The sequence below is a fragment of the Schistocerca cancellata genome, chromosome 6, assembly GCF_023864275.1.
Source record: "Schistocerca cancellata isolate TAMUIC-IGC-003103 chromosome 6, iqSchCanc2.1, whole genome shotgun sequence".
NCBI classification, from domain to species: Eukaryota; Metazoa; Arthropoda; class Insecta; order Orthoptera; family Acrididae; genus Schistocerca; species Schistocerca cancellata.
In genome coordinates, this window is record NC_064631.1 from 699,269,650 (window position 1) to 699,280,157 (window position 10,508).

The window sequence follows — 10,508 nt, forward strand, 5'->3', positions numbered from 1 at the left end:
TGGGTTCAACAGAATGTCAAGGTGTTTCGCTAAACAATATGTTGGAGCACCAATGTTACAATCGGAAGAACAGGAACGCCTTTCTTCTGGATAGTTGGAAGGCCATATAACCTTGGAGGGCCAGCGCAATAAGTATCGTGACTCTTGATAGTCTCCTGCGACAAGTGACTTTCCTTCAGATGTTAATGTTTCTCTCAACCCCTTTTTGTGTGTTCAGCATCGATCATCAGATGTGAAGAATCTGAAATTAAACACTGCTTCTCTTAAACGTAATCCTGCTTGTTCAGAACAAATGCAGCATCTCCCTTGTCCGACCGTAAAATAACAATACCCGAATCAACTCTGAGTGAACATACAGCAGCTCGTTCAACTGCTGTTATATTACCATTGGGTGGTCGTACCCCAGCCGACACACTGCATGCTGCATTTATAATCTACTCTACAGCACAAGTACGTTTTTTGAAAACAATCTGATCAGGAGAACTGATAAAGTGAACCAGTGGCAAACGATAGGGCGTCGGTGCATTGTCGAAAGCTTTCTCCGAGAGACGGAACGTCGAGATATTTGTCTAAGAGCCACGGAAACATACAAATATAGCTAAATTCCGGCCAGTTACGCAGTTAAATTCCTAATCAGACTACGACCATGAAGCACCGTCCAGGGAGTCCCAAGAAAAAGGCAGTGTGTTTGAAGCAATCGTTAAGTGAAATAAAAACAATTCCTATGAAATGAAATCAAACTGTTGACGAGGATAATTAATCCTTTCATGAACAAGGACTAAGCTATAGCGTTGTTTGATGCGGTTGGCGGCGTGAAAGTCACGATGCCCAACTTTAGCAAATACACCACGTACTCATATACTTTATTCATCTCTATGAACGGTGAATTAACAACCTTCAGCGTGGATGCAGATTGACGAGTACGTCGACCTCCAACTGGAATCTAAAATCAGTGCGGGTGAAGGACATCGGCGGTGAATGCGTATAGGTGGGAATGTCGGTCGGCCGAAGAGCTCGACGAGACAGCCCACTCATTTACGACAAACACTGCTTCGACGTGGGACTGTGCTTAAAGCCAAGTGTTTAGTAGATAATACCTGCAAAATGGGCACAACGCACTAGAACTCACACAGAGGTACCGTACGCATGTTGTAAATTATTTAGGCACCCTTTTTGTTATTCCGTCTGCTAGTTGGGAATGCTAGACTCAGTATAACGTGCCACACAGCACTACATTGATGACTGAATGACCTGAACTGCAAGCAACGCGAAAGGAAAGCGATTGGCTCACTCGAGGATCGCTCCTTTCATTGACGCATTAGTAGTCCAGTATGAGTCCGTTGTTGCTCTTTTAGACGGCACAATTCCTTGAAGATAAGTTTTTTATCTGAAATAGCGCATTAAATATACAAACCTCTTTTAGTTTACGCTTTCTATCATACTCTTATTGTAACATTCTGTTTTATAGCACTTGCATTTGTACACATTTGCTAATTTTAAACATGTATTTTAAAAATAAATAAACACGTTAAAGAAAAACAAAATATAGACCAGTGAAGCCTTGGGAGAACTTTTGGGGATAGTAAGGGACAAGGTTTCAAGAGGGAATTTCACTTCTTTTATATGGTTTAATGTGGCAGTACCCATTAGGGTAGTATAGATTTAAGTGTCAGGAAGTCGTTTCTGAAAGTATTTGTGTGGAGTGCAGCAATGTATGGAAGTGAAACATGGACGATAAATAGTTTGGACAAGAAGACAATAGAATCTTTCGAAATGTGGTGCTACAGAAGAATGCTGAAGATTAGATGGATAGATCACATAACTAATGAGGAGTTATTGAATAGAATAGGGGAGGAGTTTGTGGCACAACTTGACAAGAAGAAGGGACCGGTTGGTAGGACATGTTCAGAGGCATCAAGGGATCACAAATTTAGCATTGGAGGGCAGCGCGGAAGGTAAAAATCGTAGAGGGGGACCAAAAGATGAATACACTAAACAGATTCAGAAGGGTGTAGGCTACAGTAAGTGCTGGGAGATGAACAAGCTTGCACAGGATAGAGTAGCATGGAAAGCTGCATCAAACCAGTCTCAGGACTGAAGACCACAACAACAACAACAACCCATTAGGCGGATTTAGCTAAGGAGACAGATGCACGGCCCAAAAAAAAGAAAGCAGGATATTCCAGTTACGAGTATCGGTTCTGCTGATTCCGCATAAGGTCCTGCTGCAGCTGATATTATTTGTTTCTTCCCGTTCCTTTTCTTCCCTTTCCATTCCTTTCTTTTCTCCCCTCTCGTTACAGCCCCCCCCCTCCCAGCCTTTTCCTTCACTTTACGCATCAATACTGCGGAATTCGCGTTGTGTATATTTTTTCGTACATGTCCGAGAACAGACACATGTATATCTTAAAATATCTGACGGGAATGCAGCCGGGTGACGTCGTCGACAACCGCCGATATTCCTCATTTTCAAGTCGAAACTGCAGCTTTTGTGTATTTTGCAGAGAGCACAGTGTGCTGTGTAGTAGCCTCGTCATATTTATCAGAAGGACTAAACAAGTTCAAAGAATTTTTCGGTCTCAAATATATTTAAACAGAGAATCCTTCAAATATTAGGAAAGAGAATCCGCTCATCAATTTCACACGTTATATTCACATCTATTTTTCCAATAGGTAGGTTGCTTTTAACGAGCACCGAAGTTAACAGGATTTCTGCTGCATCTTACAAATTAATCTACCCAAGGGATAGACTTTGATTTTGATGGACTTTGTGTGTCCAATAGTCTAAAGCAAAATAAGAGACTTACTTTTTAATGCGTGCCCAAAAGACAGTTAAGATGGTGAAACACCTCCTTGTGAAAAATTGAGTTACTTCTGAAGGGACACCGTTGGCATGCTAATACACTCCTGGAAATGGAAAAAAGAACACATTGACACCGGTGTGTCAGACCCACCATACTTGCTCCGGACACTGCCAGAGGGCTGTACAAGCAATGATCACACGCACGGCACAGCGGACACACCAGGAACCGCGGTGTTGGCCGTCGAATGGCGCTAGCTGCGCAGCATTTGTGCACCGCCGCCGTCAGTGTCAGCCAGTTTGCCGTGGCATACGGAGCTCCATCGCAGTCTTTAACACTGGTAGCATGCCGCGACAGCGTGGACGTGAACCGTATGTGCAGTTGACGGACTTTGAGCGAGGGCGTATAGTGGGCATGCGGGAGGCCGGGTGGACGTACCGCCGAATTGCTCAACACGTGGGGCGTGAGGTCTCCACAGTACATCGATGTTGTCGCCAGTGGTCGGCGGAAGTTGCACGTGCCCGTCGACCTGGGACCGGACCGCAGCGACGCACGGATGCACGCCAAGATCGTAGGATCCTACGCAGTGCCGTAGGGGACCGCACCGCCACTTCCCAGCAAATTAGGGACACTGTTGCTCCTGGGGTATCGGCGAGGACCATTCGCAACCGTCTCCATGAAGCTGGGCTACGGTCCCGCACACCGTTAGGCCGTCTTCCGCTCACGCCCCAACATCGTGCAGCCCGCCTCCAGTGGTGTCGCGACAGGCGTGAATGGAGGGACGAATGGAGACGTGTCGTCTTCAGCGATGAGAGTCGCTTCTGCCTTGGTGCCAATGATGGTCGTATGCGTGTTTGGCGCCGTGCAGGTGAGCGCCACAATCAGGACTGCATACGACCGAGGCACACAGGGCCAACACCCGGCATCATGGTGTGGGGAGCGATCTCCTACACTGGCCGTACACCACTGGTGATCGTCGAGGGGACACTGAATAGTGCACGGTACATCCAAACCGTCATCGAACCCATCGTTCTACCATTCCTAGACCGGCAAGGGAACTTGCTGTTCCAACAGGACAATGCACGTCCGCATGTATCCCGTGCCACCCAACGTGCTCTAGAAGGTGTAAGTCAACTACCCTGGCCAGCAAGATCTCCGGATCTGTCCCCCATTGAGCATGTTTGGGACTGGATGAAGCGTCGTCTCACGCGGTCTGCACGTCCAGCACGAACGCTAGGCCAACTGAGGCGCTAGGTGGAAATGGCATGGCAAGCCGTTCCACAGGACTACATCCAGCATCTCTACGATCGTCTCCATGGGAGAATAGCAGCCTGCATTGCTGCGAAAGGTGGATATACACTGTACTAGTGCCGACATTGTGCATGCTCTGTTGCCTGTGTCTATGTGCCTGTGGTTCTGTCAGTGTGATCATGTGATGTATCTGACCCCAGCAATGTGTCAATAAAGTTTCCCCTTCCTGGGACAATGAATTCACGGTGTTCTTATTTCAATTTCCAGGAGTGTAGATAGAAAAAAACTTCAACTAAAAGTTCTATGGTTTTTAATGTATGCTACAAAGGTTCACCCAGATATGCAGATAAAATTTTTTTTCGATATCCCCTACCCCCACAATTTCTTTCTCATTTTGACATTTGACTAATATCAAAACATGTAGCATCGTTAATACCATATTCAGTCACAAATGATGAAACGATATTCAATAGAAGCATTTTGTCAGAAATATTCTAAAAGTATCTCTACATCGCTCTACAGGCGGCCGATTTGAGTTCGCTTCAACCCCAGTTATCAAGTAAGGTTGTTTAATAGGTCTATCCCAGACAGATATATTGTAAATGTATATTCTACATATGCTAATTGATCAAAAGTATCCGGACACCCGGCTCAAAGTGACTTGCATGTTCGTGGCGCCCTCCATCAGTAATGCTGGAATTCAACATGGTGTTAGCCGAGCCTTAGCCTTGTGGACAGCTTCCACCCTCGCAGGCATACGTTCAGTCAGGTGCTGGAAGGTTTCTTGGGGAATGGCAGCCCATTCCCCACGGAGTGCTGTACTGAGGAGAAGTATCGATTTCGATCGATGAGGACTGGCACGAAGTCTACGTTCCACATCGTTCCAAATATGTTCTATACGATTCAGGTCAGGATTATGTGCAGGTCAGTCCAATACAGGGATGTTTTTGTGGTGTAACCACTCCGCCACAGGCCGTGCATTATGAACAGGTGCTCCGTGCTGCTGAAAGATGCAATCGGCATTCCCGAATTGCTCTTCAAGAGTGGGAAACTAGAAGGTGCTTAAAACATCGATGTAGGCCTGTGCTGTGATAGTGACATGCAAAACAACAAGGGGTACAAGCCCCCTCCATGTAAAACACGACCACAACATAGCACCACTGCCTCCGAGTTTTACTGTTGTCAATGCGCACGCTGGCAGATGATGTTTACAGGGCATTCGCCATATCCACACCCTGCCGTCGTAACGCCACATTGTGATTCGTCACTCCACACAACGTTTTCCCACTGTTCAGTAGTATAATGTTTACACTCCTTACACCAAGCGAGGCGTCGTTTGGCATTTCCGGCGTGATGGTGGCTTACGAGTAGCCGGTCGACGATGAAATCCAAGTTTTCTCACCTCCCGCCTAACTGTCATAGTACTTGCAGTGGATCCTGATGCACTCTGGAATTCTTTTGTGATGGTCTGGATAGATGTCTGCCTATAACACATTACGACCCTCTTCAACTGTCGGCGGTCTCTGTGAGTCAACAGACGAGGGAGGCCTGTTCGCCTTTGTGCTGTACGTGTCCGTTCACGTTTCCACTTCACTGTCGCTATTTAAGCAAATAAATCGATTTTTTATAAACCAAATTTATTCAGCCAGAAATATAAAAACTGAAATTAAAGTGGACCTATGGATGTTTAATAGTGTAGAAATCCCGCACACAGACGTATGACACAAGTCGCATCCAATCAGCTGACCACGTTCGAATTCCGTGAGTTCCGCAGAGCGCCCCACTCTGTTCTTTCGCGATGTGACTACTGAGGTCGCTGATATGGAGTACCTGGCAGTAGGTGGCAGCACAATGCACCTAATATGAAAAACGTATGTTTTTGGGGATTTCCGAATAATCACATCCTGTACATTGTTTTATACAAGCATTTCCTTTTGATTATATGAAACGAAGAATATCTTGTATTTGTGTGTTTTCCTTTCACATTTCGTGTATTTTGTTTGTTTGCAAGTTGTAACGTTTCCACATTTAATTAACTTATACTTGAAATTTTTCTTAAGTAATTTTTGCCGCATTATTGTAAATCTGTGCAATAATGAGGAACTACAGAATTGTTTGGGGACATAAAATTCTGAATGCATTTTAATTTTGCGCATAAAGCACATCGGACAATTACAATGTATATAGTCCCAGCGTGCTATCCTTTGTCACTGTTCAACAGTAATGTTGCATAAAATTTAAAATTTGATGAGGCGGAATTTTCAGTTGAAATAAATGTGTGACACTTAAAAGCTAGTTGCACTACGTAATGTTCATCTGCACATGTACGGTGTGTAGTACCACACAATCTTGGCATTTTAACAGGGAACAGCGAAGGCTAAATCACTCTGCTGTTATTCTTTTTCGAGTACTACTCCGTCATCGATAACGATACACTGTTTTCCAAGTGTGTAAAAAGTAAAAGATATGGATCAGTCATACAAACAGTTTAACATGTGACAACGGAAAGAAACAGTTCCAGAGCATTAGTGTGAAGTTACCAACAAGTTAAGGGAACACTAATGAAAAGGCAAAAAACAGTGTTTCTCTATCACAACGTATTTATTTTTGCTCCAATGTTACGACGATAAAAAATTTACCTATGACAATTGCCTGAAGACTTGGGCACGCCTGCGCGTTGTTTGGTTATGATAGCACCGGTCGTATTCCTAATAAAAATTGTTTTAATTGTCTCTGATCTCATTATCTGAATAAATGACTGCTGGGTTGCATAACAGGTGCGCTATGTAAATAATGTTACCAATGACGAGCGTAAAATTCAAAGTTATTCACTGTGATAGCAGACTTCCACGAAGTAACAGACCAGCAAATACCTAGTTGCTGTAGGCAATCGGATCTTAAAATTAATCAGCCCCCAAAAGTGAATTGGAAATCGCTACGAACTTTAATGAAATCTGCTAGCACTGCAGAATTCATTCAAAAGCATGTGTTTACCGCTCTTAATATTCAGTCCAGACCAGCACTACTCCGGATTAACGCAAGTCCAACTCGACAAAGTGTCAATAGATGCGAAATATTCACAGTCCACACTGAACAGAGTCCAACTTGCTATGAAACTATTCCAAGTCCCGACTGGCTCTATACGAGAGAACACAAGTTCGACCGACCCGCAGCGGAATTTGTTTATGTTCCCGTTACTACCAACGTGAAATGTTCTAATTCCGACAAAACCGAGCTGCTAAAACCGCCACCCAGAGAGGCATAGACCCTGAAACGTAAGAGTAGTCTTCCGCGCCCATTGTCGCTGTCAGTAAAATTCTTCTGGTCTGTTGACCGCATTGTCAACGTATATAATGTCGACCACTATTGCAAGTGGCCCTCCTCAGGGACGGCTCTATATGTTGACAATGCGGACGGCTCTATATATTGACAATGCGGTCAACAGCCCAGAAACATTTTATAGACAGGCATAGAGCCTGTCGCTAACAGTGCACCAATTTCACTGACAAAAAACAAAGATGGTGGACCCCTTTTGTAAATTCCGTCACCCAAGTTCCGCTAATTTATCTGATTCAGCTATTACGGGGTTTCATCAGTCCAAAATGCTAATTTAGATTGGAACGTGCTATCATAGAATTAGATGTGTCAAAAGAGGCATGCTTAAGGGGGGTAGGACGTCAAACGGGCTGACTTGGAGAAGGAGAGGCATCACAGGACATTTCAATTTCCACTGTCTATACTTTTACACATAAATTTATAAAACTTTGTCAGCATGACCAGGAAGGATTCAGAATTCACACAAATTGCAGTGGAAGTTGTGAAACATAACGAAATAATTTTTTTTAGATGTGAAATTTCCCCGTTTTTGTCACTTACTAATGGCAGCATTTGTAGCTATACGTATACTTTTCTTTATAAATAAGAGAGATTCTTCGATGAATTTTGCACAGCATGCAAACCATACTTCAAGGTGTATGAAACTCTAGAATTTTCCAAATCTATCAAAAACTATGGTAAAAATTGACGTAATTAACTACAAAATATGTGTTTTTTCTAAACATGAAGTTTACAATACAACAGCTGATTCGTTTTTTTTTTTCAGAAATTAAATAAATTCTAGAGTTTCATGCACCTGTAAGTATGGCATGAATGCTGTGCAAAATTCATCGAAGACTCTCTCTAACTTATGAAGAAAAGTGTATCTATAGCAACAAATCCAGCCATTAGTAAGTGAAAAAATGATGAATCTTCACACGCAAAAAATTTATTTTGTTATGTTTTCGAACTTCCACTGCAATGTGTGTGAATCCTGAATCCTTCCTGGTGATGCTGACAAAGTTCTATGAATTTATTTGTAAAAGTATAGACACTGGAAATTAAAATGCCCTATGATGCCTCTCCTGCTCCTAGTCGGCCCGTTTGACGTCATACCCCCCTTAACGGCTGATTAAAACCATATATTACAATAAATTTTTGGTTAAGTAATTACTTTACAATCTTAATAAAGCGAGGGCAGGTGTTTGCCTGCAGGGGAACAGCGAACGCTAGAGTCTCCGAAAGTTGCATTTAACTTTTCCTTCATTTACATGCGACTTGTGCCGGCTCTATAATTTTAATCTTAGTTAAAGAAAAATAATTTTTTTTGAAAACATTATCAGCGATCTTGTATTAATATGATAATTAAAAAACAGTCTTGATCGAAAATTTCTTTTAATCGGAGTGACCTGTTTCACTCCTTAAGGATCATCTTCGGACTCCAGAACGGCAGGTGGACGTCCGTGCAGCAAGCAGCGCAGACCCACGTCACTGAACTGCCGTTGTGGAGTCTGAAGATGATCCTTAAGGATTGAAACCGGTCACTCCGACTAAAAGAAATTGCGATCAAGACTCTTTTTTAGTCTCCATATTAGTTAAAGTGCTTGCACACCTCATGCGATGAGAACAGCCCGAACATTTACAACACGCATACGATCGCACATTGGTTGCGTAGGTAAAGACTAGCTCTTTTCATTGCTACTGTCGAAAGATACATATCTTCAAACTGATTTGAAATTATGCACGACAGTAAGAAAAATTCTAATTAATAGAATAAAATCTATACCTAAACATGAGAAAACTCACGATCTAAACGTTGTTTATGATGTGAGCTTACGTTATCCACCATAAGCAGCGATACTGTTCATGTACCTCTCTTGTGTAATTAATTGTGCTGAGTTTAACTAAACATTTTATTCTGTCACCTTTCATTAATTAATTAAGCACAAAAAATGAACATATAAATGGCTCAACCCCTTCGATTTCATATGTCTGTTAGATACCGATTGTGACTTAATTAGTACAATTGTTATTATAACAGTGTATAATTCGTTATATATATATATATATATATATATATATATATATATATATATATATATATATATTCCTTCTTGGCTCAATATCTAATTACATACATCATTTGCACAACCAATCTGCACATAAAATTGTCTCACCGAGCTTGTGTATCGTACATTGGTGATTTCTCTACGTGCGCAAATACAGGGTTATTACAAATGATGAAGCGATTTGACAGCTCTACAATAACTTTATTATTTGAGGTATTTTCACAATGCTTTGCACACACATACAAAAACTCAAAAACTTTTTTTAGGCATTCACAAATGTTCGATATGTGCCCCTTTAGTGATTCGGCAGACATCAAGCCGATAATCAAGTTCCTCCCACACTCGGCCCAGCATGTCCCCATCAATGAGTTCGAAAGCATCGTTGATGCGAGCTCGCAGTTCTGGCACGTTTCTTGGTAGAGGAGGTTTAAACACTGAGTCTTTCACATAACCCCACAGAAAGAAATCGCATGGGGTTAAGTCGGGAGAGCGTGGAGGCCATGACATGAATTGCTGATCATGATCTCCACCACGACCGATCCATCGGTTTTCCAATCTCCTGTTTAAGAAATGCCGAATATCATGATGGAAGTGCGGTGGAGCACCATCCTGTTTTCCAAACCGTCGGCTGTGGTACGTTTACCTCCCTGCTTGCTTTATTCGTCGACTTCCGCAGGCTACGCGTGAAACTTGCCCGCGTGCGTTCAACCGTTTCTTCACTCACTGCAGCCCGACCCGTTGATTTCCCCTTACAGAGGCATCCAGAAGCTTTAAACTGCGCATACCATCGCCGAATGGAGTTAGCAGTTGGTGGATCTTTGTTGAACTTCGACCTGAAGTGTCGTTGCACTGTTATGACTGACTGATGTGAGTGCATTTCAAGCACGACATACGCTTTCTCGGCTCCTGTCGCCATTTTGTCTCACTGCGCTCTCGAGCGCTCTGGCGGCAGAAACCTGAAGTGCGGCTTCAGCTGAACGAAACTTTATGAGTTTTTCTACGTATCTGTAGTATGTCGTGACCATATGTCAATGAATGGAGCTACAATGAATTTATGAAATCGGTTCAATCA